Raw genomic sequence first — 26,815 nt, forward strand, 5'->3', positions numbered from 1 at the left:
TTTACAGTCGTCTAGGGCCCAGCCGAAATGCTCACGTGGGCGAGGACGGGAACTAAAGGCGATGCCGTGCTGCTAGCAAAGACACTCACGTCTTTCATTTGCTGCCACAGCCTAGTAACGCCAAGTTTCTTCGATTTGGGCTAAGGGGTACGTTCGTCGTACGTCCCTCTTTGATTTCTGCGGCTATTTCAAGCAGTGTTGCTTGTCTGTTAGTACTGACAACTGTATGTAAACACCACTGCTCTCGGTCTTGTGTGAAAGCCGTTGGTCACAGCGTTGTCCGTAGCGAGTGATAATTCCTGAAATTTGGTATTCTCGGGACCCTCTTTGCACTGTGGGTTTCTAAATATTCAATTCCCTATCGATTTCTGAAATGATGTCTTCCACGTGTCTAGCACCAAGTACTATTCCGCTATCAGAGTCTGTTAATTCCGGTCATGTGGCCATAATCATGTCGGAAACCTTTCCACATGAATGACCTGTATGTGTGCACACCGCTGTCCCATCACGTTTGTCACCACAGAGCATGTATGTATGTGTGTGCATTTTTATTTTTCAGCAGCAACTTTTTTTAGTGCTCACCCAACAATATTGTTTGAATGACTGTAGAACATACCTGTACCAAATTTTGTTGTAATACCGTGACGACATGAGCGTGAACTCTCGTGATGAACATGATGCATTACATTATTCGCAGATACCACTCTGACGTCACCTCAATTATCAGCACGCGCACGTGGAGCGCAGGTAGTTGTTGATGGGTTATGGATCGTGTCGCACGCATTTTCCAGTCCTATGTAATATATCACATGAGTATAAAGCACCAAATATCTGCACTCAATATACCATCAAACAGACAAGTGCTGAAAGTTTAATTTTGTAACACACAGGAAGTGAAATTAACCGTTAGTGAAAGTGCTAACCCTGTGTTTCGCGAGTACATTATCTTTAGGAAGAAAACAAGAGTTCCGACAAGAACTATTCAGCGTTATTCACAATAGCTTCCAGTCCGGCATTCGAGTGAAAAACAAGAACGCAAAAGCCTCTCAAGCCGTGTTTAAGCGCCACAAAAAGAGTTTATAAACGATTTGGACTATTTATTTAATATCGCACATGCCAATTCTCTATAAATAATCAAACTGAATGAATACTGGATGTTCTTATTTCGACAGAGACAGAGAGTCAGGGCATAGAGATTGCATGGCAGGAGCAGCCTGACTGCTCGTGCATAACTAAAAGAAAAGCAAGGCAGATGAAATTGGAAAAGCAGCAGAGACAAGAGAAACAAATGAGCACGTCATTAGCTATGCATCTTCTATTGTAGTTTCATCTTTATCATCTGAAGAATCAGAAAGGGCATTTACAAGTTCAGAAGAATTCGATGTTGGTGATACTGAGTTTTTAGAACGCACTTTGGATAGATCCCAACTGAGTGTAAGAGACGCTCTGTATATTCTTCAAGCGTCAGCAGAGGCCCTTGATGGACAATATCGAAGAGCTCTATCGTCACGTACGTGAACTTATTTTGAAAAATGTATTTGAATGTAAAATGCTTCGTATAACAAGCAAAGCTGAACTGTCAGGTTTTACACCACTGGCAGAAAACCGGAGAAGTTTCAGTGTCAGTAATTATTTCACTAGCAAAGAGATTATCGAACCATTTTTCGATAAATCAGACACCAGGAGATCTCAGACATTTGTGGATCTGAATTGGATAAACCAACACTGAGCTCTGAGTAATACCCTTAGGAGGAGACTGAAAAAAATCTGAAAGAACATCCTCTTGGAGCAATGCATCAAGCATGATGGATAGCAATAGATATTTATTGCTTAAAATGTTTCTGCTAAGATTACAACGATCTATTCAAAATGAAAAAAAAAAAAACATCGAGAGAAGTATGCCCTTCCATTGTATGTGTCTGTGTAAAAGCATGGTCTTAGTACAGTGGAGCTGTAAGACTGCCTCATCTGGATCTGTGCTTCGTTAAAAATCTGAAATCAAAGTAAAGGTAGATTTCAAGATTTCAAAAGCAGCTATAAGGGAATTTAGTCATGATTTTTGTTACGTATCAGAACAGTTGTCTCTCTTATAGCCCTTTGATGTACGTGCAAACCAATATCAAAAGGGTAGCAAAGTTGGGCAGAGAGAATCTACAAATGGAAAAGAGATACTGGAGAACTGGATGGAACATTATAGGACAAGATTACAGTCATTCTAATTATCGTCTATTATTGGTTTTACTTCGTTGGTTTATACCTTCCAATTCACTCTTGTCTTTATTTCATCGAAAACTTGAGTCAACTTTGTGTCAAGCAGAACGGAGATCAGTTATTTTGCGTGAAGACTATGAACGCTGGTTTCATTCAAGAATGTCTTTCGATACGGATGAGCAGTACTTCACATTTAGAGAATAAACGTATAGCTAAGGAGCTAAAACCTATTAATGACTCTGCGAAAATCGTGTCAAATAAATGCAAGATTTTTTAGGACTGTTGAGCACGGATGAGGTGCAAAAGAAATTGTACTGCCTTGTACCAAAGAACAATGTTGACTGAACCGGACTGCAAGAAAGAAACACTGAAAAATGTATTCTCAAGAACAGTAAACGCATCGAATAGGTACTTAATTTTGTTTTTATGTAGGTATCGTTAACTTCAAACAGGCTAAAAACTATAAATCCTAGCATACCCAATATTAAAGTTTGTCGCTCGAGTTTGCACGGGTTAATGTTGTCCTATTAAGATGAAATCTTTTTCCCATGTGAATCTAACCAAACAGAAATCATTTAAGGGGCAGTGTTATATTTTTGGAAAAAGGAAATTTTTCAACCAAAATAAGGGACACCGAAATGTAAATACACATATAAGAAACTTTGAAAGCAGGTCGCTCTGTAACGTAATTGATGTCTGATGGCGTTGGGGAGGTATATCTGTGAAAGAATGCATCGTTGTTCTACTTTACGATACTTGTAACCTGTGCAGAATGGAAATAATTCTATATTCATATCTTAAATCAGCACCATTGTGCAGTTCAACGAGTGATATGTGGAAAATGAAGTTATCTACTCCAAATACAGAAGTCACGGACGGAACTGGCGTCTTTCAGTTGTTGACCTTAGTTATTTAGCAACGTTCTGACAAACTAAGTTATAGGGGATCCCTTTTCACTAGCGATGGAGATGAAACCGTGTGTTTCCATTGTGGTGACGCGTTAAAACATTGTAACGAAACGTACAAATCACGGGCTGGTCAAACTGCATGATTTCCATATGCTCCTTGTTTGCTTATCAGAACACAAATTCAAAAATTACTGCAAACGACGCAGCTAATACTAAATTTCTGTCAAATCTTCTGAAAGTAGCATCAGAACACCATGTGGCTGTGACAGCTTCTCACAATGATCAACTGTGCAAAATCTGCTTCAACGAAGAAATGGAAGTACTGCTCTTTCCCTACTCACATATGGCTGCGTGCGTTAAATATGAATATTACCTTTGATCGTGTGCTGTCTGACAGAGACCAATTTTAAAAACAGTAAGAGCATTTTTGACGAAAATAGCGATGTTGTAAGAAATAATATTGTTTTATGATGCAGCTTTTTATACACTGTTCATATTCACTCTGAAAAGTAAGGCACTGTCATTAAGAAGCAATCCTTTCTTGTTTTTTCCTATATCATTCACATTTTGGTCTGTTCTTAATATGATAGTTACGATTACACATTGATCTTTGCACCTGCCGTTCTGAGCTGAAGATATGTGACATTTTCCTTTTATTGCGTTAACATAGAATTGGCTGACGGTTCCAAGTTCTTTCAACGTATGCAGTCTTCCATTGGGTAAAAGAAAGAATCATTTCGTCTCTCAACAGAGTACTGTTGTTAAGATCTGTGCTACACAGTTACGTAAGATCCTGGAACCAGCGCTTTACGACATGTACTCTCTAGCTACAACCGACTAGACTCTGTACTGGAGTGTACTTTTTATGCAGGAAATGGAAATCTGATACTGTCGATGCTCAAAAATATACGTAATATATAAATTATAGAGTGCTGCCTGAAGCCATGTTTCATATTACCTCAGTAACAAACACTGCACAGCAGGTGAAATCGGAAATGGCAGTGGAATTTAATGTATGCACTATATGTTGGATAGAACGATGATGACACATATCAATATTTTAATAAAGAGAAATCTATGCACTGTAGAGGCATTTTACCAATACCCACATGCGGGAGCTCAAGGCATATCAGCAGAAACTGGTATGGAGACAGGGGGAACAAAAGAAATCGAGCCAAAACAGAACTGCTTGACGTTAAAATGGATCACCAGCCTATACTATTGCAATGGCCTTCTTTAGATGACTCGTACCTTGTGGATCAGGAAAAGCACGATTTTCTTTCTTTTTTTTTTAAGAATGGATACGTGTGACAAACTAATGTCTGACTGAAACGTTTACATCTGTTTTCACTAAAAAGGAGGTGGATTGTAAGCTGTTTTATAACTATGTAAATGGACTGTTCGAGTGTGAACCTGTCTAAACGTATTACATGCTAGCGATAAGGAAGTGCTTTTCAAAACACATGTATGGTATGTACATGTTGCAGAAGAATAGGACATATGGGAAATTTGTTAACGGTGGCAGGGAACACCCCACACAGTATCACTGTAATTAAATAACCTTGACCGACATTTGGAAGCTACGTTACACACACCTGAATTCACTGCTCTGCTTGATAAGCAGGTATTTTCTTCATAGCCAATTACAATTGAAACCAAGACGAAATCTATATGCACATATCTGGCGTGGAAGACTGTAGTTTCAATGGAACGGTTGTTACTGGTGGGAGCGAGTACTACTCTCAGGAACACTGTAATTAAATAACCCTGACGGATGTATGGAAACAATTATACACACATCTCATTCCACTGGTCTGCTGGAGGAGTGGGTATTTTCCTTATAAACATGTAACATTTTGAAATCAGGAAGGAGGCTATATTACATAGAAGACTGTAGGAGTCAGTGGATAAATGACTTACTGATTTACGAAATCCGTATGGGATGTATAATCAAATACATAGCGTGGAAGGCAGTAGTTTTAATGGGACATCGGTTAATGGTGTGAGGGAGTACACACACACACACACACACACACACACAGCATTACTGTACTTAAACAGAACTGAAGATATCTGAAATCTATGTTACATTATTTCGCAAATTATTGATTTTTCTATCTCCTGAATTCCACATTTATTGCATACAAAACCTGTTGGAGTAGGTATACCATCTTGCATTGAACTTTCGTTGATCTTAGAATGACTGAATGACCAAATCACAAACAACACCTCTCCGTCTCAATGCTCCTAATATCTTGAGCAAGACAATACCACAGACCTAGTTCTACTAAGCACATATCGTTTCCCGCAAACAACTTATTTCACGACACTTTGATGCTTAAAAATACGCTCTAAGATGACTCTCAAGCTCTTATTTTTAACGTAGCAACACCAAATACACTGAGTATCGATGCACTAACACTGCTGCTGTCCTGCTGTTGAAGACAGGAAAGACCAGACAGAAAGGGCTATACGTAGCCAACAACCGCCCCTCGATATGCCAGTTTGCCGCACAGCTTCTGCCATTTTCTGAAAGAGCACGCCTTCGTACCTCACCATACATCCTCATTTTTCACTATAGCTTTGAGGTCATTGTCAGCTACTATCCCGACGTTAACAGGTATAGACTCGTTAGTGGTTAAATGATACGTACTGTGAACAGTAACATTCATTCTACAGCTCAGTGCTACATAGTCACCATCTACCAAACACGTGAGTCCACATGCATTCGTGTTACATGGCTGATATACGTAGCGAAAGCGTCATGTGGATGCTGCTAGAATCGTATGAGTTCACATACTCCATTAGAAAAAAAGTGTCTAGGAAATACGAGGTAATTGTCCTGGAAATATAACGGTAATTTTGAGCGTATATGGAAGTATGGAGACAATCGCTTTTTACTATACCAGCGAGTGAGAGTGGGGTGAAAGGACAGTTGATAATGGTGGTGCAATGTACCTTCCACCATGCACTATTCTGCGGCTTGCGGAGTATTTATTTTAGGTGTAGAACCTTTGCAGGCGATGAAGTTTTTTTACAAGCAGGCAGGAAGACCTGTAGTGGGGCTGAATGCAACAAAATCTATTGCACATTAATAGGGTTAGGAATATTCTACACTGTCATCGGAAGCATTAACTGCAATAGAATGCTCATCGTTAAGTATAAGGAGCTCAGTGAAGTTGAATTCTTTTGTCGGGCTCAGATTCATTTCCAGAAAACTTACGAAGAATTACCTAAAGACTACGAACTGAGAGATTGACTTACGAGTGACAGGCGAACAGTCGTAAATCCCGTCCGCATGTCGCCTAACAGTACGACACGTAGTAACGTTTGCGTACTGTTGTGGCAGAGCACCTGAAGGATAATTTGGAAAATATTTCGAGTAGATTTCCCCACCATGTTATAGTTGTGGGTGGAGATTTTAATTTGCCAGATATAGACTGGGAAACTCAAACGTTTATAACGGGTGGCAGGGACAAGGAATCCAGTGAAATTTTTTTAAGTGCATTATCTGAAAACTACCTTCAGCAGTTTAACAGAGAACCGACTCGTGGCGATAACATATTAAACCTTCTGGTGACAAACAGAGCACAATTATTTGAAACAGTAAAGGCAGAATAGGGAATCAGCGATCATAAAGCGGTTACTGCATCGATGATTTCAGCCGTAAATAGAAATATTAAAAAAGGTAGGAAGATTTCGCTGTTTAGCAAAACTGGCAAAAAGCAGATTTCAGAGTATTTGACGGCTCAACACAAAAATTTTGTCTCAATATGCATTAGATGAGTATGTGCCAGGCAAGATCGTAAGAGATGGAAAACAGCCACCGTGGTACAACAACAAAATTAAAAAACTGCTGGGGAAGCAAAGGGAGCTTCACAGCAAACATAAACATAGCCAAAGCCTAGCAGACAAACAAAAATTATACGAAGCGAGATGTAGTGTGAGGAAGGCTATGCGAGAGGCGTTCAATGAATTCGAAAGTAAATTTCTATGTACTGACTTGGCAGAAAATCCTAAGAAATTTTGGTCTTATGTCAAAGCGGTAAGTGGATCAAAACAAAATGTCCTGACACTCTATGACCAAATTGGTATTGCAGCAGAGGATGACAGACTAAAGGTGGATATATTAAATGTCTTTTTCCAAAGCTGTTTCACAGAGGAAGACTGCGCTGTAGTTCCTTCTCTAGATTCTCGCACAGAAGACAAAATGGTACATATCGAAATAGTTGGCAGAGAGATAGAAAAACAATTAAAATCACTCAAACGAGGAAAGGCCGCTGGACCTGATGGGACACCAGTTCGATTTCACACAGACTACGCGAAGGAACTAGCCCCCCTTCTTGCAGCGGTGTACCGTAGGTCTCTAGAAGAGCGTAGCGTTCCTAAGGATTGGAATCGGGCACACGTCATCCCCGTTTTCAAGAATGGACGTCGAACAGATGTGCAGTACTGTAGACCTATATCTCTAACGCCGATCAGTTGTAGAATTTTGGAACAAGTATTATGTTCGAGTATAATGACTTTTCTGGAGACTAGAAATCTACCCTGTAGGAATCAGCATGGGTTTCGAAAATGAGGATCGTGTGAAACCCAGCTCGCGCTATTCATCCAAGAGACTCAGAGGGCCATAGACACGGGTTCTCAGGTAGATTCCGTGTTTCTTGACTTCCGCAAGGCGTTTGATACAGTTCCCCACAGTCGTTTAATGAACTAATTGTTTGATTGTTTTGAAGAGTTCTTAGATAACAGAACGCAACATGTCATTCTCAATGGAGAGAGATCTTCCGAAGTAAGAGTGATTTCGGGTGTGGCGCAGGGGAGTCTCGTAAGACCGTTGGTATTCACAATATACATAAACGACCTTGTGGATAACATCGGAAGCTCAGTGAGTCTTTTTGCGGATGATGCTGCGGTATATCGAGAGGTTGTAACAATGAAAAATTGTACAGATATGCCGGAGGATCTGCAACGAATTGACGCATGGTGGAGGGAATGGCAATTGAATCTCAATGTAGACAAGTGTAATTTGCTGCGAGTACACAGAAAGAAAGATCCTTTATTATTTAGCTACAATATAGCAGGTCAGCAACTGGAATCAGTTAATTCCATAAATTATCTAGGAGCAGGCATTAGAAGTGATTTAAAATGGAATGACCATAAAAAATTAATCGTCGGTAAAGCAGATGCCAGACTGAGATTCATTGGAAGAATCCTAAGGAAATGCAATCCGAAAACAAAGGAAGCAGGTTACAGTACACTTGTTCACCCACTGCTTGAATAATGCTTACCAGTGTGGCATCCGTACCAGATAGGATTGATAGAAGAGATAGAGAAGATCCAACGAATAACAGCGCGCTTCGTTACAGGATCATTTAGTAATCACGATCGCGTTACAGAGATGATGGATAAACTCCAGTGGAAGACTCTGCAAGAGACACGCTCAGTAGCTCGGTACGGGCTTTTGTTGACGTTTCGAGAATTTACCTTCATCGAGGAGTCGAGCAGTATATTGCTCCCTCCTACGTATATCTCGCGAAGAGACAATGTGGATAAAATCAGAGAGATTAGAACCCACACACAGGCATACCGACAATCTTTCTTTCCACGAACAATACGAGACTGGTATAGAAGGGAGAACCGATTGAGGTACTCCAAGTACACTCCGCCACACACTTTCAGGTGGCTTGCAGAGTATGAATGTAGATGTAGATTTGTTTCCAAAAATAGTAATTATCAGTACCGCTAATCTATGAGCACTGCGCACTGGTGTAGCCGGAAAACAGTGTCATGGCCAGGATTCTCCCGAGAAGCGCTTAGGGAAAAATGATCGACGCTGTGATTAAACGCAAATTATTTAACCTACTCTTACGGAAGCTCTGAATTGTACTTGATTTGAACAGAGCATACGCACCAATGTAAATGATTCAACGTATAGTGTGTGCTGATAGCTCTGTGACGCTGTTTGAATCGCATTACGTCGGCATATCCCATTTGAAGAAAGACCATGTATTTTTTAGAAAACGGTATGCACTGAACGACTATTCTGATACGATTATATAATCACATACATAGCGTAGCAATCATAGGAATATGATAAAAGGAAATCAGGGCACGTACAGGGACTTATTTTTAGTCATTCGATATCGACGATTTGCAGGTATTATGCATCTCAATTTTTTGTACAGTCCTCGTACAATTACGGCGCATCAGTAAGGCTTTCTTGGTCATTAGGGAAACATTTGGCATAGTGATCACAGTGGACATTTAGCATGTTTGGAGAGGCATAAAGAAAATCATTATTACTCGATCGTTTTGCACCTGAAGGGTATAGGAAATGAAAATCAACAATACTGCAGCGATATAGGCCATATTGCAGTTAATTAAAGAATATGTGTTTAGATGTAGGTTTCTGTCTATAATAGGTTTGCAACACCGGTTGGCTATAACTCATTTTAGCGGATTGAAAAGATGTCAGAGTTGGAGAAGAATATGGATAAATGTAACTCTTTAATCTGAAATAACCTAACACACCTGCTACTTTTCTTTTACATGGTAGCGAATTTCTTCCTGTACGTCAGTGTGCTATCTTTTTCTTAATTGTGGTAACTATCTATACAGCCAGTGGCGGGTAGAGAGCTACACAGCGAAAGAGCTACACAGCGTTTTAACTAATGTAACAGTTCTATCGCAATTTGATAGAATTTCGAGAGAATTCGTAGGGTTCTGTGACTTTGCTGGGGCACCTACAGCCAGCGTTACTCGCCAAAATCAGGTAGATGCCAACGCTGTATGTCTAAGACCGTAAAATTCGTGATAATGTGGGTGTAAGCGATACTCTGACAAGGGTGGGTGGTGGATGGCTATTTCCAAGAGTTATGAGCAAACTTATTACTCCCTCCGACATACATGTAGCAAAGTGACTGTACCGAGAGAATTTGGTGTAATACGAAGCGGTTTCATGGAGAGACATTCATCAGAAAATGTTTCGTTTTTTGTGATTTTGATAAACATGTTAGGGTGGATAGGAAACAAAGAAATATTACAGCTGCACTATTCATCTATATATACCGGATGATCAAAAAGTCAGTATAAATTTGAAAACTTAATAAACCACGGAACAATGTAGATAGATAAGTGAAAATTGACACTGACTTTTTGATCACTCGGTGGATGGTTGAGCTTTACCGATGGAACCGTGTCACCTGAAAAAGAGCAGCCCTCCTGTTAAACTACGCTGTGAAGATATCGAATAATATCATTAGTTTTAATACATCTCTTTATCTTCATGTAAAATAGGAAACCTATTTAGCACAACTAGTTGGTGGTTAAGACGTCACTTCCTTTCCTCTCTTACAGAGATCACGCTAGTGACCGAGCTAAAGCAGGAACAACGTCATTGAACATTTTAAATTAGATGCAAATCATGCAGGAAGAGACAACAGTCTTCAGTAAGCTTATGCATGCCTATAGATGGATGGTCTGTCATTTTAATTGGTAGACTAAATTACATTGATGACTTATAGATAAAGTCCTGTGTTGTGACATTGCTCTTCAGCTCAAAAAATTTTTCCAAAACACAGATGTACGCTCTGTGTGCAATTCATGAATAGTGTTAATTGCAGACGAGAAAAACAAATTTGCTTGACGACATCCAGGAGTGATAAAGCTTAGTAGTCTCAAGTCATTTGTAATACATCCATCAATGTTCACTGTGCTGGACTGGCGGAAAAAATACTAGAACTGCCAAACAGTAATTGAACGTGACGTTTCGTAAGACAGTTGAACTCACATGCCTCTGGAAACTCACACAAGCTTACAAGAGAGTCGCAAATTCATGCCTACAGTGCACTCTAATAAATAAGGAGAAAGAAAAGTGGTCAAAGCAAATCTTTTATACGTGATAAGTGTAGGAGGCTTCCATAGAGTCGGACAGAGGCATGCCGCCTCGCACTTGAAGGCGAAGGGGCAGAGCATCCGTACTCGACGAGTCTCAACTGGCCACACAAAGCGACTGTGTCTACACAATCACACACACAAACACACGCTCTGAGACGTGCAATGTGGTGGGTGAAAACACTGTATATTCTGCGGTGTGATAGGGTCACTGTGCGGAGTAGTGAAATTTGTTATTGCGCATTTTTAAGGGGTACTGCTCTCTGATGTAATTGTTTAAGTACACACATTGTAAGTGTTTTCGCACTATCCTGGCAGCTATCTCAGGGCAGCAGTAAAATGGGAAGCAGCGGCGGAATTTGCGAACTAGGACTGACGGTTAGATACGGTGATACGGTAGTCAGCAGAAGAAGAATGACGCCCCGTCGGTCTAGTTCAGAGTTCGCAATTGGAAGATATTTCTTTCTCTGTTGACGTCTTTCAGTCGTCATTTTAACAAGTCCGGTACAATTATGTAGTGTTATGGGAGCTGATAGTCCCACCACACACTAAAAATGCAGGGGGATGATATTTTATAAGTGAAGCGTAGGCATGCTGCGTATTTCTTGTTGTATTATGTTTTTCTGAAAAACTATTTGCAGAGAAAACCAACAAAATTTTTACGACTGAAAATCGTGTCTTATGTTGGTGTATTCGCTGGATGAGCAATATCGTGTTAATTGATACCGCTTTAAAATTCCGTATTTAAATGCGTCTTCCTGAAAAAAGTTGGTATTTGGATGAATATCGTGGGGAAGATCGACAAACTTCTAACGAACTGCCTAGAAATCGTAAATAGTGTCGTTTTATGGTTGTGTTACAAGACATTTAAATCTACATATTTCTCAGTATGTTTCCTAAAAACCGATAAAGTAGCCCTGAACCCATATTTACGTGCGTCTTCTTTAAAATCGGTCAAAAATTATTCACAAAACCATTATTTAAATGTATCTTGTTAAAAAGTAGGGGAACGGCGCGTCGAAACCCATATTTCTACATGAACGTGGATACTCCGCAAGCCACCGTACGGCGCGTGGCGGACCGTGTCCTGTGCCACCACTTGTCATCTCCTTTCCTTTCCCACTCGCAAGTAAAGCGAGGAAAAAACGACTCTCTATGTGCCTCCGAATGAGTCCTGATTTCTCGCATCTTACCTTCGTGGTCCTTACGCGCAGTGTTTGTTGGCGTCAGTAGAAACACTCGGCAGCCAACTTCAAATGCCGGTTCTCTAAATTTTCTGAGCAGTGTTCCTCGAAAAGGACTTCTTCTTCCAACCATGGATTCCAGTTTGAGATATCGAAGCATCTCCGTAACACTTGGGTCTTGTTCAATCCTACTGGTAACAAACCCAGCAGCCCACCTCTGAACGCTTTCGGTGTCCTTCAATCCGACTTGGCACAGACACCAAGCACTCGAGCAGTAGTCAAGAATAGGTCGTACCAGCGTCCTTCGTGCGGTCTCCTTTAAAGATGATCCACATTTTCCTAATATTCTCGGAATAAACCGAAGTCGACCATTCACCTTCCCTACCACGGTCTTCACATAATCGTTACATTCCGTATCACTATGTAACGTTACGCCTGGATATTTAAATATAGTGGCTGTGCGAAGCGGGACACTACTAATGCTGTATATCAACAATGAGGGTGGTTTTCCCTACTCATACGCACTAACTTACAGTTTTTCACAGTGAGAGCTAGTTGTCACATATGACATGAACTAGAAATTTTGTCTAAGTCATTTTGTATCATCTTATTGTTATAAATTTCGACACCTTACCGTACACCACCACTTATTTGTATTCAAACCGTTCAGTACCCCAGGGATGCTTATTAGTATGTCGTCCATACTGGAATTTGTCCGATGGTGAAATGACGATATGATGTAAACGATTCTGCTTCGTGAACGTTTTCTCGAACGTGAAATTTGGAACTTTGGCTTTCGTTTTGCTATCTTCAGTTGTTACGCCAGACTGGTCAACGAGGGACTGGATGGAAGCCGTCGTCACTAGCGCATTCTGTTTGAACCGAGAGCGCAATAGCCTCGGCATCCTTAGCATTTAGCCATATCCGTAATTAAACCACGGTGGGCTTTTTCCAATCCTTAATCCACTTACTAGGCACATAAGTTTCCGGACCACGATTTAGAATATGCTTAAATTTCGCACATAATTCCACAACTCATATCATACTAGAAGTACGTAATGACAGTTCACTGTCTAAGTGAGTTGCTAACAACTGTTTATCTGCTATTTATTAACTTTCTTAAGTGTACTTGCTGTAACGACACCATGATGCTAATCCCCGTGCCTATAACGACGTTGTCGCTAAGGTCCAGCCTTCTTGTAACTACAAGGCCTATGATATTTCCATTCCGTGTATGATGCCAAACTAGTTGCTGAATACAGCGTTCAGAAAACGTTTTCTCAAGTACGTCGCGCAATTGCTTGTCTGTACTCCCGCCATAAATCCATAGGCATCCGAGTCTACTCGGTAGCCTACGTTTCCTCTAACTATTATTGCAAGATCTGGGAATTTATGTTCTACTGACCGTAGACTTTCTGTAAACTACTCTACAGCTGTCACAGAGGAATCAGGTGGCAAATAAAAGCGTCTAACGATTACCTCGGTTTCATCTACACCTGTTATACGCGACCAGATAAGTTCACTGCCACCCTCAACTTCGACCTCACTAAATACACTCCTGGAAATTGAAATAAGAACACCGTGAATTCATTGTCCCAGGAAGGGGAAACTTTATTGACACATTCCTGGGGTCAGATACATCACATGATCACACTGACAGAACCACAGGCACATAGACACAGGCAACAGAGCATGCACAATGTCGGCACTAGTACAGTGTATATCCACCTTTCGCAGCAATGCAGGCTGCTATTCTCCCATGGAGACGATCGTAGAGATGCTGGATGTAGTCCTGTCGAACGGCTTGCCATGCCATTTCCACCTGGCGCCTCAGTTGGACCAGCGTTCGTGCTGGACGTGCAGACCGCGTGAGACGACGCTTCATCCAGTCCCAAACATGCTCAATGGGGGACAGATCCGGAGATCTTGCTGGCCAGGGTAGTTGACTTACACCTTCTAGAGCACGTTGGGTGGCACGGGATACATGCGGACGTGCATTGTCCTGTTGGAACAGCAAGTTCCCTTGCCGGTCTAGGAATGGTAGAACGATGGGTTCGATGACGGTTTGGATGTACCGTGCACTATTCAGTGTCCCCTCGACGATCACCAGTGGTGTACGGCCAGTGTAGGAGATCGTATCCCACACCATGATGCCGGGTGCTGGCCCTGAGTGCCTCGGTCGTATGCAGTCCTGATTGTGGCGCTCACCTGCACGGCGCCAAACACGCATACGACCATCATTGGCACCAAGGCAGAAGCGACTCTCATCGCTGAAGACGACACGTCTCCATTCGTCCCTCCATTCACGCCTGTCGCGACACCACTGGAGGCGGGCTGCACGATGTTGGGGCGTGAGCGGAAGACGGCCTAACGGTGTGCGGGACCGTAGCCCAGCTTCATGGAGACGGTTGCGAATGGTCCTCGCCGATACCCCCGGAGCAACAGGGTCCCTAATTTGCTGGGAAGTGGCGGTGCGGTCCCCTACGGCACTGCGTAGGATCCTACGGTCTTGGCGTGCATCCGTGCGTCGCTGCGGTCCGGTCCCAGGTCGACGGGCACGTGCACCTTCCGCCGACCACTGGCGACAACATCGTTGTACTGTGGAGACCTCACGCCCCACGTGTTGAGCAATTCGGCGGTACGTCCATCCGGCCTCCCGCATGCCCACTATACGCCCTCGCTCAAAGTCCGTCAACTGCACATACGGTTCACGTCCACGCTGTCGCGGCATGCTACCAGTGTTAAAGACCGCGATGGAGCTCCGTATGCCACGGCAAACTGGCTGACACTGACGGCGGCGGTGCACAAATGCTGCGCAGCTAGCGCCATTCGACGGCCAACACCGCGGTTCCTGGTGTGTCCGCTGTGCCGTGCGTGTGATCATTGCTTGTACAGCCCTCTCGCAGTGTCCGGAGCAAGTATGGTGGGTCTGACACACCGGTGTTAATGTGTTCTTTTTTCCATTTCCGGGAGTGTATCTTAGAGTTTTCCACTTCGGGTTTCAGGCAATTCTCGGTCCAAGAATAATTTGAGAGCGAGTATTTGCACTGTGACGAAATTGCTGCCTGTGAATGTCAGAGTAATTTGTGCTGTTTAGATGTTTGGGCACAGCCTCGTCCCAGCACAAGATCAAATCGAGAAAAAAATTAAATAAAAATTATGTGCTAAATATTAGTGAAGGAATGCGGCAGAGACGTATCTGATTTATCAGAGGTACACAGGAAAGAATAAAGCAGATTCAATATGGACCTTGTATTGGCGCCTGGTAATGGAAAAAGTACTAAATAAATATATCCTTGTCTCTGAATAGACACGTTATGACATAAGCACCAAATCCAATGAACTAGTGTAATAGTCGTATATGTGATGCAACAAAATCAAGGGAAATACAGTAATCATTGTTAACACCAATTGTGCAATGACTGTAATACTATCAACACTTACGTCTGTTCGATTACTTGGAAAAATCACACGGAAACTTTTACGGTAACGTTTTATTACGTGATACGTCTGTTCGATTACTTGGAAAAATCACACGGAAACTTTTACGGTAACGTTTTATTACGTGATGGGAAGGTCAGTTTTGTAATAATTCCTGTTTCCTACCTCAGAATGTAACTAATTTTCGTGAACATAATGCAAATGACTTTATTTAATGCTCATATGTGTGTAAAGTACTCTTCCTCCGAGTTATTGGCAGGTCAGTTTTGTAATAATTCCTGTTTGCTACCTCAGAACGCAACTAATTCTCGTGAACGTAATGTGACTGACTTTATTTAATGCTCATATGTGTGTAATGTACTCTTCCTCCGAGTTATTGGCAGGTCAGTTTTGTAATAATTCCTGTTTGCTACCTCAGAATGTAACTAATTTTCGTAAACATAATGCAACTGACTTTATTTAATGCTCATATGAGTTTAAAGTACTCTTCCTCCGAGTTATTGGCATTTTCTGTGCTGCAGATTACGTTAATTGTTAGCAGTTATTCCTGTAACATTCTCTAAATTCACCTAAAGCTGGACATGTCACCCATATATTTGCAAAACTGGCATCATTAGTCAAGAGAAATAAAATATACCACAAAAGGAGCAGTAGGGTAATTGGTTAGTCGTCTTACCTATATAAACTGTTTGTAGTCGAGTTTCTGGTCTGAAATTCGTATGTGACGGACCCGCCCAGTATGCACCCAATGTCGTAGCTGTGCAGTAGTCTTTCCGTTCTGGCAGGAAACAGATACACACAAACATTTTACACAGAGTTCTGACCTAAACAGTCACCAATTCCACTTCCCCCCCTTTCCCCCCATTAAATTGAAGATCAATTACTACGACTCAATAACATCAAGTTATTTGACTGGAAACTCTCGGGCGAGAGAAGTCGCTTCGCCCATGTTCGCTCAAATGGCTCTGAGCACTATGGGACTTAACATCTGAGGTCATCAGTCCCCTATAGAACTAGTTAAACCTAACTAACCTAAGGACGTTGCATACATCCACGCCCGAGGGAGGATTCGAACCTGTGACCGTAGCGGTCGCGCGGTTCCAGACTGAAGCGCCTAAAACCGCTCGACCACTGTGGCCGGCCTTCCCCATTGTTTTTAAACAAATGTCTGCCAGACTTCCAGGTATAAAATTAATTCCTTTTGAGTTCTAAAGTCCATAAAAGAAAATGATTAGACAGTTACACTTCTTAATCATACACTGTCTGCCTCTCAATATCGAAGTCAGCACCTGAAATAAAATTTCCGTGTCTTTGCAGAATTCCAACGATTGTCGGCTCTGAAAATTCTCAAAACAGTCAGGGTCACAGTCGTACACCGTGGGGAAGCCGTCTTGGGTTCTATGACCCACTCACTCAGCAGCATGGGAATCAGTGTCCAAGGAGTGTATTAATTTCTATAAAAGTCCAGAAATTAATCTCTCAAGAAAGGGCATAAATATCTTTGCTGATTTCGCACGATGCAATGTTCCCTACGATTTACGACACACCAATTAATGTTCCGAGCCACAGAGAAGGCAGAAATTAAAATAACCAAAGAACTGAACGTACCTTTTCCATTTATGAAATTGTATTTGTCCACAAATTATCTTCTTAGCTACATTTGAGGATACGTTATCCTCTTGCGTGAGATGAAATACCGTCATAAGTAATCAAATTACATTCCGTATTCAAAATGGCAGCTTACAACAACGCCACTAACTACATATAAACAGCGATCCTACTCTAAGCAGTTGCAAAATATCAGAAGTAAGTAAGTCCATAGTACAAGTAATGCTTCACATACTAGCCCCAGAGTTTTTATATCACGAGTCAGAGATAATCCCTTTCTCTGTCGTAGTCGTAATTAGTCTTAGGTTCATATATATCACTTGCCCAGTGACGAATAAACATTTGCACTAGAAGAAAGAAAGTACCAGGAAAAGGGTGATACCTCAAATGTCGCTCGTCGTAGCAACAAACTTTAAATGCTAATTACATTTGTTTGCTATCAATTTTTAGGGATTGCATAGTTTTATAAATTTACTGAATATGAATAACTATTAATCGTGTTCATTTGCAAACATACCACAATTTGGTATCTCAACCATTTTTTACAAAATTTCTATACATGCTCTCTAGCTTAGCATGGGATTACAGAAAAGCTACCTCGTTTGGTACAACGCTGCTGCCTTTCACACGTGGGGAGGCGTGTGTGTCACTCTACCACACATCCATGGATGATCACAACAAATTCAGGTCTACCCACTAGGGAGCTGTATCGCAGAGGGAAATCTTGGAAAACACCGGAATATAACCTCGCAACCTTGACGTATTCGTGATATGTAGATAAAATGGATATTAAAATTTCGAAAATTACACACAAAAATTGAAAACTGTAATAGCATATACAAAGCACCTTGGCTATTTTAAAACGTTAACTAATGTCGTTTGGTACAGTGTTTGAAAGTTGTTAGGTACAGTGTTTGAATGTTTAGATTACTAATAGGGTATAAACTACAGTCCGCGTGTTTAAAACAGTTCAGTGAACAAATACAAAATAACACTCGGTTGGTTTGAATAGACAGAGTCGACCGAGGTTTATGCTGATGGATGGAGCTGGTCGTCAGATGAATTGCTGGATGCAGGAGGCTGACTGGAACTGTTGGAGATTGATGGAGGACGAACATTGCGGGAACCTGGTTATAGAAAGTGTGATTATCTTGAACCTCACGGCACCAGACAGGAGCTACAGGATATGAATTTCAAACACTGGATTAGGATGATATCTTTACCTTCGACATTGCAAATGAACGGGTTAGTGGTACATTTCTCCATCGGATCCTTTATGAGCTCAGCAGAAAATGGTATAACAGGTGTAGGATTCGTTATGAATAGGAAGGTAGGGCAGAGGGTGTGTTACCGTGAACAGTTCAGTGACCGGGTTGTTCTAATCAGAATCGACAGCAGACCAACACCAAAAACGATAGTTCAGGTATACATGCCGACGTCGTAAGCTGAAGATCAACAGATAGAGAAAATGTATGAGGATATTGAAATGGTAATGCACTATGTAAAGGGGGACGAAAATCTAATAGTCATGGGCGACTGGAATTCAGTTTTAGGAGAAGGAGTAGAGGAAAAAGTTACAGGGGAATATGGGCTTGGGACCAGGAATGAAAGAGGAGAAAGACTAATTGAGTTCTGTAACAAGTTTCAGCTAGTAATAGCGAATACCCTGTTCAACAATCACAAGAGGAGGAGGTATACTTGGAAAAGGCCGGGAGATACTGAAAGATTTCAATTACATTACATCATGGTCAGACAGAAATTTCGAAATCAGATACTGGATTGTAAGCCGTACCCAGGAACAGATATAGACTCAGATCACAATATAGTAGTGATGAAGAGTAGGCTAAAGTTCAAGACATTAGTCAGGAAGAATCAATATGCTAAGAAGTGGGATACGGAAGTACTAAGGAATGACGAGATACGTTTGAAGTTCTCTAACGCTATAGATAAAGCAATAAGGAATAGCGCAGTAGGCAGTACAGTTGAAGAGGAATGGACATCTCTAAAAAGGGCCATCACAGAAGTTGGGAAGGAAAACATAGGTACAAAGAAGGTAGCTGCAAAGAAACCATGGGTAACAGAAAAAATACTTCCGTTGATTGATGAAAGGAGGAAGTACGAACATGTTCGGGGAAAATCAGGAATACAGAAATACAAGTCGCTGAGGAATGAAATAAATAGGAAGTGCAGGGAAGCTAAGACGAAATGGTTGCTGGAAAAAGGTGAAGACATCGAAAAAGATATGATTGTCAGAAGGACAGACCCAGCATACAGGAAAGTCAAAACAACCTTTGGTGACATTAAAAGCAACGGTGGAAACATTAAGAGTGCAACGGGAATTCCACTGTTAAATGCAGAGGAGAGAGCAGATAGGTGGAAAGAATACATTGAAGGCCTCTATGAGGGTGAAGATTTGTCTGATGTGATAGAAGAAGAAACAGGAGTCGATTTAGAAGAGATAGGGGATCCAGTACCAGAATCGGAATTTAAAAGAGCTTTGGAGGACTTACGGTCAAATAAGGCAGAAGGGATAGATAACATTCGATCAGGATTTCTAAAATCACTGGGGGAAGTGGCAACAAAACGACTATTCACGTTGGTGTGTAGAATACATGAGTCTGGCGACATACCATCTGACTTTCGGAAAAGCATCATCCACACAATTCCGAAGACGGCAAGAGCTGACAAATGGGAGAATTATCGCCCAACCAGCTTAACAGCACATGCATCGGAGCTGCTTACAAGAATAATATACAGGAGAAGGGAAAACAAAATTGAGAATGCGCTAAGTGACGATCAGTTTGGCTTTAATAAAAGTAAAGAGACAAGAGAGGCAATTCTGTCGTTACGGCTAATAATGGAAGCAAGGCTAAAGAAAAATCAGGACACTTTCATAGGATTTGTCGACCTGGAAGAAGCGTTCGACAATATAAAATGGTGCAAGCTGTTCGAGATTCTGAAAAAAGTAGGGGTAAGCTATAGGGAGAGACGGGTCATATACAATATGTACAACAACCAAGAGGGAATAATAAGAGTGGACGATCAAGAACGAAGTGCTCGTATGAAGAAGGGTGTAAGACAAGGCTGTAGCCTTTCGCCCCATCTGTACACAGTATGGTTTAAGAGTAAATCGTAGAAAGACGAAGGTAATGAGCGGTAGTAGAAATGAGAACAGCGAGAAACTTAACAACAGAATTAATGGTCATGAAGTCAGTGAAGTTAAGGAATTCTGCTACCCAGGGAGTAAAATAACCAATGACGGACGGAGCAAGGAGGACATCAAAAGCAGTGGCATTTCTGGCCAAGAGAAGTCTACTAATATCAATTACCGGCCTTAAATTGAGGACGAAATTTCTGAGGATGTACGTCTGGAGTACAGCATTGTATGGTAGTGAAACATGGACTGTGGGAAAACCGGAATAGAAGAGAATCGAAGCATTTGAGATGTGGTGCTATAGACGAATGTTGAAAATTAGGTGGACTGATAAGGTAAGGAATGAGGAGGTTCTACGCAGAATCGGAGAGGAAAGGAATATGTGGAAAACACTGATAAGGAGAAGGGACAGGATGATAGGACATCTGCTAAGACATGAGGGAATGACTTCCATGGTACTAGAGGGAGTTGTAGAGAGCAAAAACTGTAGAGGAAGACAGAGATTGGAATACGTCAAGAAAATAATTGAGGACGTAGGTTGCAAGTGCTACTCTGAGATGAAGAGGTTAGCACAGGAAAGGAATTCGTGGCGGGCCGCATCAAATCAGTCAGTAGACTGATGACCAAAAAAAAAAAGGTGGTCCTTACCTACCTGTGGCAGTAATCGAAGGACAGTTGCGAACCGCATGCATCCCTTCATGCTTAATGTCTTCGCCGAAGGCGATGTCTCTTTTCACCGGGGAATTGTCAATGTCCAGAACCGTGCTATAGTAGCTTGAGTAAGATTTGCAGTGAACTCACACTGATGTCTAGGCGACCAAACTCCTGATACAACTTCTATGGAACCAACCCATCTTGGACGCTATCGAGTGCCATCACCGTGTACACAGATCAGCGCCCTCTTATTTTTGCGAATTACATGACATATAGACATCTAATGCCACATACCTCCACAAACCTACCAACAAACTCTCGGATCCCTGATAAGCCGAATTAGTGATTTTTTCGATCCAAAAACGAACAAACAAGGTCTTAAGCAGGTCGTCATGATGTTTGGGTCATGAGTGTATGACGTTTATTTACTTCAGCTGCAGCTCTCATAGTCCAGTTCCTTCACTGAACATCAGTACCAGCTAGCTACTAGAACTGCGATCTGTTATATGTCGTCGTCTAAAGATCACGCACCCGCTCACAATGCTGCATCTCCAGCTTCTGTGACCAGAAAAGTCTCAGAATTCCACGGAAATGCTCATGCCTAACCTTTCAAGGATTTCCGTAGTAACAGAACATTTATTTGATAATTACGGGGAGCCCGTTGCAGTAAAATATTTATTTCAAGCAGCCACCCTGAGTAAACCTGATATTTCGATGTTGGAGATGAGATTATGTCTCATAATATCAACTTCATCATTGTATCTCATTTATCTATGAAATCCAATTTCGATCCTTTTTTTATTAAAGAACTAGTACCAATATTCTTGTCTTCTTATGCTTCCAGCACTGGTGATATAAGGACTGTACTGAAAAATAATTATGTTTAAATTATTTCCTCTTTATTTTAATAGCAGAGAACGAGACAACGCCTCGTTCCCGTACTAATGAAGGTGGTTTTCTGTAAGTCAGCTTCTAAATAATTGCAGGTAGTCAGTTCAGTGATACTACAATCGCTCGCCATAAACGTGCTATCGTCTTACTATTTCAACATTTGTACGTCAAACTTGCAGCTTATGTTTTTAACGAAGTCCGATTTGTGATTATTAATATTATCATGAAAAATTTTTTGCACTAACGATTAACAATAATACGGTTTCACATCAGCAAGCTTGCTGCTATCCAAAGACGACTGCTTGGCCTGAAGCCAATTCTTGTGTGAGAATTAAAGTAAACTCTTACTAGTAAAAACCATTTTATGCCGAAAAAGGAGACTTAGAACATCAATAGATTGTTGCCAATTTTAAGATTACGTGTTCTCTTTTCTTATCGGCAATGTGATGTATAGTTCTTTCGATTACATTTTACTCTCATGAACAAATTTAAAACAACAAAACCCATCGTGTGCAAGAAACTTAATATATTACATCACTCTCGATTTGGTTCAAACAACACCTGCGCCTCAATGCCTATAGTATAGTTCTTCAGACTGTAAGGGCCGACGACTACCTTCACGATTTCACTGACATACTTTAACGAAATTACATTACATCCAGGCCTTCCTACCCATCATTGTCAGGAGCCGAGCACACGCTTTTCAGTTGCCATTTCCTGCTCCCACCCTTCAGCACAGGGCAGCACCCTGCTTCTCACAGTAAAGTAAATAAAGGGGAAAAACCGTGTACCTGGAAAACCATTGCTAGGGTTTCCCAGGGTTGTGTAAAAAAAAGAAATGGGCCATCCTAGGAAATCGGTCGTCTTTAAACCAGCGTAGTCGGCCCAGACCATGACGCAATCACCAGTCAAGTGTAACGCGAAGTCTGGTTCATCGTCTTCAGTTGTCCCTTAAAAATAAAGCCCGTTTCCAGTGGGACCATTTCGTCCACATGTTATCTGGTAAAATGTCTGGATCAAAGTTATAGTACCTGCTTGACCATGCTGAGTCTTACGTAAACCAATCCTCACATTTCACCCAACTTATACAGGATGAGGAACTTCTGCTGTTCTAATAGTCAGCTTTTAGATAAAACCTCACTTCACCTACGTGCCAATAGCTGGAGCCAATAGCAAAAAAATGGATCAAATGGCTCTGAGCACTATGGGACTTAACTGCTAAGGTCATCAGTCCCCTAGAACTTAGAACTACTTAAACCTAACTAACCTAAGGACATCACACACATCCATGCCTGAAGCAGGATTCGAACCTGCGACCGTAGCTGTCGCGCGGTTCCAGACTGTAGCGCCTAGAACCGCTCGCCACTCCGGCCGTCCAGCCAACAGCAGCCTACAGGAGAAAATACCACTAGATACCTGCGACCTGATGCCGTTATGGTTGTCACTGAAACATTTTAGTTGGCAAGGCAGATTTTACGAGCATGTGGCTGAAGTAGCAGTTGGCTCCCACCTTTCACCCGCAGCAGTATTCGAATAGACAGCGTTAAATTCAGCGTCGCTGGGCCTACGTTGTTGGCTGTCATATGGTCACATTGGGAAGCAGAACTACGCAGAGCAATTAAACAGAGAACCGACTCGTGGAGATAACATATTGGACCTACTGATAACAAACAGACCCGAACTTTTCGAATCTGTATGTACAGAACTGGGAATCAGTGATCATAAGGCCGTTGCAGCATCCCTGAATATGGAAGTTAATAGGAATATAAAAAAAGGGAGGAAGGTTTATCTGTTTAGCAAGAGTAATAGAACGCAGATTTCAGACTACCTAACAGATCAAAACGAAAATTTCTGTTCCGACACTGACAATGTTGAGTGTTTATGGAAAAAGTTCAAGGGAATCGTAAAATGCGTTTTAGACAGGTACGTGCCGAGTAAAACTGTGAGGGACGGGAAAAACCCACCGTGGTACAACAACAAAGTTAGAAAACTACTGCGAAAGCAAAGAGAGCTCCACTCCAAGTTTAAACGCAGCCAAAACCTCTCAGACAAACAGAAGCTAAACGATGTCAAAGTTAGCGTAAGGAGGGCTATGTGTGAAGCGTTCATTGAATTCGAAAGTAAAATTCTATGTACCGACTTGACAGAAAATCCTAGGAAGTTCTGGTCTTACGTTAAATCAGTAAGTGGCTCGAAACAGCATATCCAGACACTACGGGATGATGATGGCATTGAAACAGAGGATGACACGCGTAAAGCTGAAATACTAAACACCTTTTTCCAAAGCTGTTTCACAGAGGAAGACCGCACTGCAGTTCCTTCTCTAAATCCTCGCACAAACGAAAAAATGGCTGACATCGAAATAAGTGTCCAAGGAATAGAAAAGCAACTGGAATCACTCAATAGAGGAAAGTCCACTGGACCTGACGGGATACCAATTCGATTCTACACAGAGTACGCGAAAGAACTTGCCCCCCTTCTAACAGCCGTGTACCGCAAGTCTCTAGAGGAACGGAGGGTTCCAAATGATTGGAAAAGAGCACAGATAGTCCCAGTCTTCAAGAAGGGTCGTCGAGCAGATGCGCAAGACTATAGACCTATATCTCTTACGTCGATCTCTTGTAGAATTTTAGAACATGTTTTTTGCTCGCGTATCATGTCATTTCTGGAAACCCAGAATCTGCTATGTAGGAATCAACATGGATTCCGGAAACAGCGATCGTGTGAGACCCAACTCGCCTTATTTGTTCATGAGACCCAGAAAATATTAGATACAGGCTCCCAGGTAGATGCTATTTTTCTTGACTTCCGGAAGGCGTTCGATACAGTTCCGCACTGTCGCCTGATAAACAAAGTAAGAGCCTACGGAATATCAGACCAGCTGTGTGGCTGGATTGAAGAGTTTTTAGCAAACAGAACACAGCATGTTGTTATCAATGGAGAGACGTCTACAGACGTTAAAGTAACCTCTGGCGTGCCACAGGGGAGAGTTATGGGACCATTGCTTTTCACAATATATATAAATGACTTAGTAGATAGTGTCGGAAGTTCCATGCGGCTTTTCGCGGATGATGCTGTAGTATACAGAGAAGTTGCTGCATTAGAAAATTGTAGCGAAATACAGGAAGATCTGCAGCGGATAGGCACTTGGTGCAGGGAGTGGCAACTGACCCTTAACATAGACAAATGTAATGTATTGCGAATACATAGAAAGAAGGATCCTTTATTGTATGATTATATGATAGCGGAACAAACACTGGTAGCAGTTACTTCTGTAAAATATCTGGGAGTATGCGTACGGAGCGATTTGAAGTGGAATGATCATATAAAACTAATTGTTGGTAAGGCGGGTACCAGGTTGAGATTCATTGGGAGAGTGCTTAGAAAATGTAGTCCATCAACAAAGGAGGTGGCTTACAAAACACTCGTTCGACCTATACTTGAGTATTGCTCATCAGTGTGGGATCCGTACCAGGTCGGGTTGACGGAGGAGATAGAGAAGATCCAAAGAAGAGCGGCGCGTTTCGTCACTGGGTTATTTGGTAACCGTGATAGCGTTACGGAGATGTTTAATAAACTCAAGTGGCAGACTCTGCAAGAGAGGCGCTCTGCATCGCGGTGTAGCTTGCTCGCCAGGTTTCGAGAGGGTGCGTTTCTGGATGAGGTATCGAATATATTGCTTCCCCCTACTTATACTTCCCGAGGAGATCACGAATGTAAAATTAGAGAGATTAGAGCGCGCACGGAGGCTTTCAGACAGTCGTTCTTCCCGCGAACCATACGCGACTGGAACAGGAAAGGGAGGTAATGACAGTGGCACGTAAAGTGCCCTCCGCCACACACCGTTGGGTGGCTTGCGGAGTATCAATGTAGATGTAGATGTAGATTTCAACAGGGTCTTAATATATTACATAAAAATATAAACTTCACGCTACAAATAGAAAATAAAGAAATTATTTCTTTTCTGTACGTAACAGTATAGAGAACATCTAACGAAAAACTACGACATAAAATGTACAGGAAAACGTAACACACCAACAGATATCTGCATGCGGAGTCGCGGTACCGTCCAGTACTGCAACGCTGTGCTACGTACGCTGACAGCGTAAGCACACTTGATTAACGACGATGGCGATCTCCGACATGGAGTGAACGAGCTCCAGATAACATACCCAGCAAATGTATATAGCAACAAGAACGTATCACGAGCGATGTGATACTGGGGGTTGATGCACAAAAAGGCAATGGCCAGGTGGGACGTTTACTGGCCTGGTATCTATGCTGATACAGAACACGCTACCACTCCTACAATTCATCCCTAGTTGCAGTGGATTACGAGCCTGCTTTTGGACAATTTGTTTGTATCTGTCGTCATTGGTGTTGCTTCCGCGTACCACTCACAAAGAACCTGGCTTATTTCACGGATGTGTTGAAGGAGATGACAGCAGCAGTTATCAGACTTTCTTGTACAGCGGAGGCGGTGAAATATTTCGGCAGGAGAGACTGCACCATGAATCATCTCACGTGATGATCCTGCCCGCTATGGTGGGCGTGTCTAGTGCTGGTTTGTCAGCTGTCCGCCCAGACGTCGCCTCAAGCATGGTGGTCGGCCGCCAGCACCTCATTTGCTGTATATGATTTTCAGCATTATTCAAAGACACGTCAAATGTTCCTGTAACCTGTTTTATTTCTTACATTTAGACATATCCTTTTCATAACATTTGACCGTTTTATATTTAATTTCTTTGCTGTTTCTGTTTATTTTCAAGTTTTGTGCAAGTATTATGATCATATCGAAACCTTATTACCTTTCATGGCGTTTTCTGTTCTCTATTTGTCGTGAATTTAGTACTTCATTTGAAAGAAAA

Source organism: Schistocerca americana, chromosome 7 (genome assembly GCF_021461395.2).
Source record: "Schistocerca americana isolate TAMUIC-IGC-003095 chromosome 7, iqSchAmer2.1, whole genome shotgun sequence".
Lineage (NCBI taxonomy): Eukaryota > Metazoa > Arthropoda > Insecta > Orthoptera > Acrididae > Schistocerca > Schistocerca americana.